Consider the following 12281-nt stretch of genomic DNA (forward strand, 5'->3'; position numbering starts at 1 on the left):
CGCTCCCCACCATCCTCTCTCTACCCCCCTCCCCCACCGATCCCTCTCCCCCTCTCCCCCTCTCCCCCATACCCCTCCCCTCAACCCCCCTTCCCTCTATCCCCCCTCCCCCACCGATCCCTTTCCCCCTCCCCCCCCCCTCTCCCCTCCCCTACCTTCTCCCCCCATACCCCTCCCCTCAACCCCCTTCACGCTATTCCCCCTATCCCCCCTCCCCCTCCCCCCTCTCCCCCTATCCCCCTCTCCCCCCATACCCCTCCCCTCAACCCCCCTTCACGCTATTCCCCCTCCCCCTATCCCCCCCCCCCCTCTCCCCCTCCCCCCTCCCCCCCTACCCCTCCCCTCAACCCCCTTCACGCTATCCCCCTCTCCCCCCTCCTCCCTCTCCCCCCCACCTTTATCCCCCCCCCCTCCCCCCGGCGGCGCGTGCCCGTCTCGAGGCGCGTGCACTCCCGGAATATCGAGCAGCGCGCGCCGCGGGTGACGTCAACCCGAAACGCAAAGACAAAGGTCACCCGTGCGGCCCTTTCCAGCGGGAGCAAGTGCCGTCAGCGAGTAGCGGCACCGATGAAGGCCGCTGGCACCGTGGCACACGAGGGGGTCGGGGGGGGGCAGCAACCATGCCCGGCCGCCTTTGTCTCCCTAAGCGCGATGTTCACGACACACCGCACCGGGTACTCATTTGAGGCTGAGTCGACCTAGGGGATGAGGCCCGGGACCGGCGCAGATAACGGCCACGCTCACCGCTGCGCCACCGCTCCCCCCCCCCACACACTGTAGACATACAGTACATAATCTGCTGGGTTCTATCCACTGTTGGACGAAGGCCTCCCCACGTGACCGCCACGATCCGTCTCGCTCCCTGGCACGCGAGCTCAGTTCCCCCGCTCTGTCTCCTCGTGGTCAGCCGCTTAGAGAGAGGGAGAGAGAGGACGACTCAGAGAGAGAGGGGACGAATCAGAGAGAGAGAGGACGACTCAGAGAGAGAGAGAGAGGACGACTCAGAGAGAGAGAGGACGACTCAGAGAGAGGACAACTCAGATAGAGAGATGACGACTCATAGAGAGAGGACGACTCAGAGAGAGAGAGAGGACGACTCAGAGAGAGAGAGGACGACTCAGAGAGAGAGAGGACGACTTAGAGAGAGGACAACTCAGAGAGAGAGAGGACGACTCAGAGAGAGAGGACGACTCAGAGAGAGAGGACGACTCAGAGAGAGAGAGGACGACTCAGAGAGAGAGAGGACGACTCAGAGAGAGAGAGGACGACTCAGAGAGAGAGGACGACTCAGAGAGAGGACAACTCAGAGAGAGAGGACGACTCAGAGAGAGGACGACTCAGAGAGAGAGAGGACGACTCAGAGAGAGAGGACGACTCAGAGAGAGAGAGAGGACGACTCAGAGGCGCGAGGAGAAAAAACCACAGATGAGCGGGCAGGCAGCAGCAGCAGCATCAGCCACGCGGTGAGACGCCGTCAAATCTGTCCCCCCAAGCTTTGCAATACTACTCATTTGGCTCCATTTTTTTTATCGGTAAAGTTCCCGTAGGTAAACAAAATCAATACCTGAAAACACCTAAATTACGGTTACAGCCAGGATGCCACTGGTTCTCCATGTTCTGCAGATGTAGATGCCACTGATTGTTCACGTTCTGCAGATGTAGATTGCCACATGGTTCTCCACTGTATCTGCATGATGTAGATAGTCCATGGGTTCCTTCACGTTCTGTAGATTGTAGATGCCACTGGTTCTTCACGTTCTGCAGATGTAGATGCCACTGATTGTTCACGTTCTGCAGATGTAGATGCCACTGGTTCTTCACGTTCTGCAGATGTAGATGCCCACTGGTTCTTCACGTTCTGTAGATGTAGATGCACTGGTTCTTCACGTTCTGTAGATGTAGATGCCACTGGTCTTCACGTTTCTGTGAGGTAGATGCCACTGGTTCTTCACGTTCCATGTAGATGTTAGATGCCACTGGTTCTTCCGTTCTGCAGATGTAGATGCCACTGGTTTTCACGTTCTGTTAGATGTAGATGCCACTGGTTCTTCACGTTCTGCAGATGTAGATGCCACTGATTGTTCACGTTCTGCAGATGTAGATGCCACTGGTTCTTCACGTTCTGTAGATGTAGATGCCACTGGTTCTTCACGTTCTGCAGATGTAGATGCCACTGATTGTTCACGTTCTGCAGATGTAGATGCCACTGGTTCTTCACGTTCTGTAGATGTAGATGCCACTGGTTCTTCACGTTCTGCAGATGTAGATGCCACTGGTTCTTCACGTGCTGTATATATAGATGGTCTCGGGAAGCACGGCACTTGGATCTCCAAAAGTGGCCTTTGAACTCGCTCAACAACAACAACAACAAAAGAAAGACCGAGAACGAAATTTGTTTTGGCCATCTAACAAAGACGGTGGTCACCGCATCGCGTGGCGTTTCTGCGGGACGTCCGGAGCGCTTCTTCCTTCCGATACGAGGAAGCCACTGGAGCTAGAGCACTTTAAAATCATCCAGATTGAAAACTCAGTTCTTTCAGAAGTGCGTTTCGTGTGTTGAGATCGCTGTCCCTCTCCCCGCACCGACAGTGAGCACCGTTGGCTACGCACGGTGCGAGAGAAGTTCGAGGTGCGCTCGAAAGACGCGGTGCCAACCCGATCATGCACAGCCCTGCCAAGCCACGTGATCTCCGGGCAGAAGCTCCCGACTTCGTTTTCTTAAAATCAGAATCTTTATTTGTACTGCAGGAGAAATCCGATAAGCTATGAAGCTCTTTTTTTCACGGCTGACCAGTAAGGGGCACGGGGTCAGAACGTTACAACGATACAAAACACCGATCGGAGTGCACTGTATAGGAAAGGTAAACAAATTACTTAAATATACAACTATATAATTTACTAGCTGTACCGCCCGGCTTCGCCCGGGACTTGTATCCACCACGGCGGCCGCCTTTGTCTCCCCAGTGGCGATGTTAATACGCCACAACCAGTTACTCGTTTGAGGCTGAGTCGACCTATGGGAGGTTCAAATAATCTTGACTGGTGGTGGCCATGAGCGGGAATCGAACTCGGTTCGCCGGGTTGGTAGCGCAGCGTAGCGTTAACCACTACACCCACCGCTCCTCACACACACAGACGCACAGACACACACACAGACACACACACAGACACACGCAGACACACACAGACAGACACAGACAGACACACAGACACACAGACAGCACGCTAACCACTACACTACCGCTCCCCACACACCACACACGCACACACACAGACACACACACAGACACACACACAGACACACACACACAGACACACAGACAGACACACACACACAGACAGCACGCTAACCACTACACTACCGCGCCCCACACACCACACACGCACACACACAGACACACAGACACACACACAGACACACACACACAGACACACACACACAGACACACACACACAGACACACACACAGGCAGCACGCTAAGCACTACACTACCGTTCCCCCTACACACCACACACGCAACACACAGACACACACACAGACACACACACAGACACACACACAGACACACACACAGACACACACACACAGACACACAGACACACACACACAGACACACACACACAGACACAGGCAGCACGCTAAGCACTACACTACCGTTCCCCCTACACAACACACGCGCACACACACAGACACACACACAGACACACACACACAGACACACAGACAGACACACAGACACACACACAGACACACACACACAGACACACAGACACAGACACACAGACAGCACGCTAACCACTACACTACCGCTCCCCACACACCACACACGCACACACAGACACACACACAGACACACACACACAGACACACAGACAGACACACACACACACAGGCAGCACGCTAAGCACTACACTACCGTTCCCCCTACACAACACACGCGCACACACACAGACACACACACAGACACACACACACAGACACAGACAGACACACAACAAAAACAACCGCCATTCGCCACTAAGTGGCGGTGACGTCACCACGATGCTTGTGCCAGGCCAAGTGCACCTTGAGGCCACGTGAAGTGTCGAAAGCCCGCTGGCAGGAGGTCACGGGGCAGACCCAGCAGGTGCCACGGGTCGACTGACCGAGATGACCGAGATGACTGGCTGATGCACCACCTGTGCCCCCTACTGTGCCAACTTGCTGTGCTTTAGCCACCCGGCGCTCCGCTCGTTGTTGTGAGCGTCGCTCCTCCGCCCTCCGTTGTTGTTGGAGGGCGACTGCCTCCAACTGCCCAGTAGCGTCCTTCACGAGCCTCCTCCACTGAGGCCGATCTTGACACCGCTGGTACCAGTCATCGGCAAGTCCACTCAGCTCCACGTCCTCCTGTACCACATCACTCCATCTCTTCTCCAGCCCGTGCCGCGCCCGTCTAGCCCCCTCGATCCGGCCGAACAAAAGCTGTTTAGGCATGCGGTGGCTGGGCATGCGGGCTACATGACCCAGCCAACGCAGCCTTGCCTGCCGGAGGAGCTCACTGATGGGACTTTGCCCAGATCTTTCAAGGATTTGTGAGCTCCTCACACAATCCAGCCTGGTTAAACCCAGGATGGATCGTAGGCAGGCCAGCCTAAATGTTTCCAACCGGCGAAGATGCTCCACCAGGGGGGTCCACGTCTCGCAAGCGTAGAGAAGGGAGGGAATGACCGTGGCCGAGAAGACCTGAAGCTTCGTGCGGAGCGACAGACCAGGTAGCTTCCACACAGCGTTACGCAACCGATGAAAAGATATTGCCGCTCGACTGATTCGGAGTGAGACCTCTGCTGATAGACTGGAGCCGGTCATAAGCACACTGCCCAGGTATGGGAAACTCTCCACTCTCTCCACAACTGCCCCATCACCAATTGGGAGTTGTGGGGGTGGAGTGTCCGATGGTACAAAATACCCAGGCAGGTGCTTAGTTTTGGTGGGGCTGATGGTAAGGCCCCACCTCTTAGTGGCACGCTCCAGTCTCAGCAGCAGCGTCTCCAACTCCTCCTCTGAGTGAGCAGCTATTACCAAATCATCGGCATACATAACGTGGTTGACCAATAGGGAGCCATCCCTTGATCGCACCCGGGCGTCGATCAGCCTCCCATTATATCTGTACCAAATGGAAATTCCCCCGGTACAGCTATTGAAGGCTTCACGAACTACGCGGTCAAAATAGATGTTAAATAATGTGGGAGCCAGAGGACATCCCTGTCGCACCCCAAGGTGTACAGGGAAAGGCTCCGACTCCCGGCCACGTAGTTTTACCCGGGCCCGCTCACCATCATGAAGGTCCTTAATGATCGTGAGCAGAGGGTCAGGGACTCCGAAAGCACGAAGAACAACCCAGAGCCCAGGCCTACAGACACACACACACAGACACACAGACACAGGCAGCACGCTAAGCACTACACTACCGTTCCCCCTACACAACACACGCGCACACACACAGACACACACACACAGACACATAGACAGACACACACACACAGACACACACACACAGACACAGGCAGCACGCTAAGCACTACACTACCGTTCCCCCTACACAACACACGCGCGCGCGTCCATAGGTACACATACACGCGCTTGCTGCAGACACACATATACACACACATACATACACGCACATACACACAAACACATACACACACATACACACACATGCATACACACAGACATACACATACATACAAACACACACATACATACACACAAACACATACACAATACACACACACATACATACAGACACACACATACATACACACAAACACATACAGACACATACATACACACATACATACAGACACACAGACATACACATAAACACATACACACATAGTCATGACCCGGCTTTGCCCGGGACTTGTATCCACCACGCCCGGCCGCCTTTGTCTCCCCAGTGGCGATGTTAATACGCCACACCAGTTACTCGTTTTGAGGCTGAGTCCCTCCCTCGCCACTCTGCCTCCCTCGCCACTCTGTAGAGGACGTGAAATTTGTATGAATTTACCTCAGAGTGGCGTGTTGGGTGTCGAGGCCTAGCACCGTGCAGAGCCTCACGCCTTGCCTGATTTTTCCCACCTGGCGAACGCTGGGTACGGGTGCCGGTCCCCCCCCCCCCGCGCTATTAAAAATGGCGTCCACCCCGCGGCGAAAAGTTGCTACTCGTTGCCAGGGGCAACCGCCGTCCAATGAAAGCGGCGAAGGCGTCGTTAGCTGTTGCCAGGGGCAACCGCCGTCCAATGAAAGTGCGTATGGTCCGAAATCCACACACACATACACAGACAGACAGACATGCACGATTTTATATATAGATTATCTTACCGAGTAAAGCCCACTGAGTTATTCGTTTATTTTTCAGAAGCAATCTGGCCACAAATGATAGTTCAACGAAGCGGCTTATCGTGCAGAAATTTATAGCAGCGAAATAATAAAAACATATACTGTATCCTTGGTTCTTTCGGTAAAGTCACGTAGATAGAAAACAAAAATCCAAGTGAAAACTTCTTTGCTCTGCTGCCCCGATATGGGAGCTCCTGCCCGAACACATCGTCGGCGAAATCACCGAGTCTGGTCTTCAGGTCCTTCGAATGCCGAGCACGCACACGGGACCACCCTCCTAACTCCACCACGCTCCTTGCAGGGACTCCTGAGTCTTAGAGCCGCAGCGAATCGATGACTCATATGCCGATGGGGTGTGCCGATGTCTGATATGGCTGTTCTAGATTTGAAGCTTTCGTGACTGCAAGGATTCATATTCTTAGTTTTTTTTCGGTAAAGTCACGTAGGTAAAACATTTTAATTAATAAAATAAAAATAAAATAAAAATCACGACGTTTCGGAGGCAACACAAGCTTCCGTCTTCAGGTGGAACCGTCACAGCACGATAGCTGTATCTACGTGACTTTACCGAAAAAACCTAAGAATATGATATGGATGTTGTTCACAAATGTACTCAATAAATACCAAAAAGAATTACATTGCATTGTTACTCTTAGGTTTTTTTCGGTAAAGTCACGTAGGTAAAAAAAATAACAAAAGTAAAACAATAATAAATGAAAATAAATCAATAAAATCACAACGTTTCGGAGGCAACACAAGCTTCCTCCGTTAACGTTGTCATTTTATTGATTTCTTTTCATTTATTATTATTTTACATTTGTTATTTTTTACCTACGTGACTTTACCGAAAAAAACAAAGAGTATGAATCATTGAAGTCACGAAAGCTTCAAATCTAGAATTACATTGCATTCTATTTGAAAATAAAACACGCCCCGACCAAGGGTCATCGCCACAAGCAGCGGCGCCGCCTGACGGACAACTTGCGGTACTGCACTCGACGCAAACGGGGCGGGCGGGGGGCATTGCCAGAGGGAAGGGGCATTCCCGCAGGTATCGAGTATCGACAGAGAAATGGGCATTGCCGGAGAGACGAGAAGAGGGTATTGCAGGAGAGGTAAAATATTCTCGAAGAGATGGACATGGCCAGCAAGATAAATGGTATCAACAGAGGCAAGGGCATTATAAGAGGGATGGGCATTCCCGCAGATATAGGGAAGGGCATTATCAGAGGGATGCGAATCAATAAAGAGAAGGGGGCATTATTGGGCTAGGGTTGTGTAAATGGGCTATGGTTAGTAGAGAGTTGGGTTTTAAGGGTTAAGTTCCATGTGGTTTGTGGTCAGGGGCTGTTGGGTTACGATGAGTTGACAGGGTGAGGGCACGAGGCATGCCTGGTTAGTCGAGAGGGAGATGTGGAGGGGGGGGTGTTAGGTCTGGGGGTTGTGCTTGGGTCACGGATCTTCAGTGGGATTTAACGACAGCTGTATCAAGTGTCGTGGCTGTGACGGTTCCACCTGAAGACGGAAGCTTGTGTTGCCTCCGAAACGTCGTGATTTTATTTTATTTTACTTTTATTAATTTAAAATTTTTACATACGTGACTTTACCGAAAACACCTAAGAATATGAATCCTTGCAGTCACGAAAGCTTCAAATCTTGAACAGGCTGTTGGGGCAAGTGCTGTTAGCGAGCACCTATTAAGGGCGGAACGGCACACGAGAGGGTGGGTGGCCAGCAGCACGCCCGGCCGCCTTTGTCTCTGCAGTGGAGATGTTTACACACCGCGCCAGGTACTCATTTGAGGCTGAGTCTGCCTAGGAGAGGCCCAGGACCGGTTCAGATAATCGTCACTGGGTCTTGGCCGTGAACGGCATTCGAACCCGCCGGGTTCGAAGCGTAGCGCTCTAACCACGACACTAACGCACACACATACATGTACACACACACACACAGAGCTCACTTACAAACACAGAATCAGAATCTTTATTTACGCTGGAAGAATCCGATGAGCTATCAAGCTCTTTGTCGCAGATGGCCAGTCGGGGCAGGGGTCAGAACATTCCAAAAATCACAATACAAAAAAAAACACACTAGACACACACACTCCGTACATACATACGTACGCGAGACACACACGCACACACACTGCACACATACATACACACTTGACGTCCACACGGCCACACACACACTTACATGCACACCACACACGTACACACACTGCACACGCTTACATATGGATTGAGCATGGGTTGACTGACTGAGATGAGACTGGCAGATGCACCACCTGTGCCCCCTACTGTGCCAACTTGAGGTGTATGAGCCGCCCGGCGCTCCGCTCGTTGTTGTGAGCGTCGCTCCTCCGCCCTCCGTTGTTGTTGGAAGGGGACTGCCTCCAACTGCCCAGTAGCGTCCTTCACGAGCCTCCTCCACAGAGGCCGATCTTGACACCGCTGGTACCAATCATCGGCAAGTAGACTTAGCTCTATATCCTCTCTTATCACATCACTCCATCTCTTCCCGAACCCGTGTCGTGCCCGTTTATCCCCCTCTATCCGGCCGAACAAAAGCTGTTTGGGCATGCGGTGGCTGAGCATGTGGGCTACATGACCCAGCCAATGCAGCCTTTCCTGCTGGAGAAGCTCACTGATGGGAATGTGTCCAGATCTTTAAAGGATTTGTGAGCATAGATAAGGGAAGGCATGACCGTGACCGAGAAGACCGAAGCTTCGTGTGGTGCAAAGGCCAGATAGCTTCCACACAGCGTTACACTGCCGATGAAAAGATAATACCCCTCGACTGATTCGGAGAGATACCTCTGCTGTCAAACCGGAGCTGGTCATTAGCACACTGCTCAGGTACTGAAGCCTCTGCACTCTGCCCACAGCTGCCTCGCCATTGGGGAGTTGAGGGAGTGGAGTGGTTGATGGCACAAACCACCCAGGCAGGTGCTTAGTTTTGTAGTAGCGGATGATAGTATCACGCTTCAGGTCAAGCAGCAGTGCCTCCAACTCCTTCTCTGAGTGAGCAGCAATCACCAGATCATCAGCATACATAACATGGTTGAGCAATAGGGAACCATCCCTCGACCGCACCCGGGCATCGATGAGCCTCCCATTGTATCTGTACCTGATGGAGATTCCTACGGTTCAGCCATGAAAAGCTTCTCAAACTACGTGTTCGATAAAGATGTTACATAATGTGGGAGCCAGAGGTGAACAGGAAATGCCTCTGACTCCCAGCCACGTACCTTTATCCGGGCCTGTCCACCATTATAAAGGTCCTTAATGATTGTGAGCAGAGAGTCAGGGATTCCGAAAGCATGAATAACAACCCATAGGCCTTGACCAGGTCAATAAAGCAGAGATGGGAGTCCTGTTGGAATTCCACACACCTCTGTTGTAGCAGACGGGGAGAAAATAGAACCTCCTATGCCCGAGACCACGTTTGTGGCTCTGCAAGCCTCTCATCAGCGTGCCTAGCAAGGCAATGTTGAATAATTAATCTTTGCCAGAACCTTTCCCGGGACACTGAGGAGGGAGATGCCCCTGTAATTAAATTTTGACTTAAAACGTTCGTGACTGCAGGAATTCATATTCTTTGGTTCTTTCGGTAAAGTCACGTAGAAAAAAATAACAATTAAATAAAGTGAATAAAAAATATCACGACGTTTCGATCTCCCCTGTAGTTGTTACAGTATGTGCGGTTCCCCTTCTTAAAGAGCAGGGCATCCTTCCAATCCTGCGGAACCCATCCGGTGGTCCAGACTGTTGTTATGATGTCATGTAGGGCAGTCTGTGCACAAACGCCACCCTCCCTCAGCATTTCGCTTGCTAGATCATCTCTGCCCGGTGCCTTTCCTGGTCTCAGACTCCGGATCGCCTTTAGTACTTCCTCAACAGATGGCGCTTTAGCCAGCCTCGCAGGGGGTGACTAATTCTTCCAATATTTGAGGCACCGCAGCCTCAGCAGGGTCATCCCCACTTTGCTCAATGATGTGTTCTGTGCTGACACACACACACGTACATTTTTTTAAAATTATAAATATAGTAACAACAACAACAGCCGTTATTATTCACGAAGCGATGGTTTACTTTGGTGCACTTTGAGGCCAACTGAAGCGTCGCATGCTTGCTGGCAGCAGATGATCACGGAGAGACCCAGGTGTTATAGGTTAACTCGGTTCATCTATAAACTGACTGAGGTGACTAAGACAAACATCCCCCGTGTAGCCTTCACGGACTTCTTGGTGCAAGTGCTGTTAGCGAGCAGCTATGAAGGCTGGCACGCGAAGGGGTGGGTGGTCAACACGATGTTCATACATCGCATGAGGTACTCATTTGAGGCTGAGTCAAGCTAGGGGAGGCCCAGGACCGGTTCAGATAATCGGCACTTGGTTCTGGTTCGTAGCGCACCGCGTGAACCGCCGAAAACACGTACACACGTACACACATAAACACGTACACACGTAAACACGTACACACGTACACACAGACACACGTACACACGTACACCGCGCATTCACACCAACACAGGATTGACGCAATTATAAACACACACACACACGCAACCAACACACCAACACTCCAACACACACGCGCGCACATACATTCACTCGCATGAGAGTTGGCAAAACAACACACACGCACGCATTTACACGTTCACTCAAATACACACACACACTCGAAGGCAAAGACCCCCCGTATAGCCTTAACGGACTTTTTGGGCAAGTTCTGTTAGCGAGCACCTATTAAGACCGCCTCGGCGAACGATGAAGTGTTATGTCCAGAATAACGCCCGGCCGCCTTTGTCTCCCCAAACAAAGACCCCCCCCCGTATAGCTTGTTGTTAGCGAGCACCTATGAAGGGCCGCACGGCACACGAGGGGGTGGGTGGCCAACACCACGCCCGGCCGCCTTTGTCTCCCCAGTGGCGACGTTTTCACACCGCACCAGGTACTCATTTGAGGCTGAGTCGACCTAGGGCAGGCCCAGGACCGGTTCAGATAATCGTCACTGGGAAGTTGGTGGCCGTGATCGGGAATCCAACCCGCAAAGCCCCACCAACCCACAAACACATCCTAGCGCTGCACACACGCACATCCTACCCCTCCAACCCCACACATACACATACCCCACCACTTCCCGTCCACCCACGGACACACGTACAGACAAAGGTCACCCGTATAGCCTTTTAAATACTGTTGGGGGCAAGTGCGCTTAGCGAGCAGAACCTAGGAAGGCCGGAACGACACACTGCTGACGGTTGGCACACCGCACCAGATACCATTTGAGGCTGAGCCGACGTAGGGGAGGCCCAGAACCGGTTTAGATACTCGCCTCTGTTATTGGTAGCGAGTGGGACATCGAACTCGGGTTCGCAGCGCGGCGCGTTAACCGCTGCACCACCGCTCCTCAACACACACAAACATAGACAAAGATCCCCCATATAGCCTTAACATACTATTGGGGCAAGTGCTGTTAGCGAGTAACACCTATGAAGGCGGGAACGGTACACGAGGGGGTGGTTGGCCAGCACCCCGCCCGACCGCCTTTGTCTCCCCAGCCGCGATGTTTACGCACCGCACCAGGTACTCATTTGAGGCCGAGTCGACCTAGGGGAGGAGGCCCAGGACCGGTTCAGATAATCGTCACTGGTGGTGTTGTCCGCGAGCGGGAATCGAACCCGGATCGCCGGGTTCATAGCGCAGCGTAGCGCGCTAACCACTACACCACCGCTCCCCAACAGACGACACACGCACAGACGCATCCTTCCACCCCACACGTCCAAGTGCCCCCCCCCCGCACCCCTCCCCAAGGCCACCCCCCGCTCCCCCGCCTTCACATTGCCCCCCCCCCCACCCCTCCCCCCCACCACCAGAGCATCTGAGCCTCCCGCTGCG

The sequence above is a fragment of the Lethenteron reissneri genome, chromosome 26 (assembly GCF_015708825.2).
Source record: "Lethenteron reissneri isolate LAM-NWPU_2019-01 chromosome 26, ASM1570882v1, whole genome shotgun sequence".
NCBI classification, from domain to species: Eukaryota; Metazoa; Chordata; class Hyperoartia; order Petromyzontiformes; family Petromyzontidae; genus Lethenteron; species Lethenteron reissneri.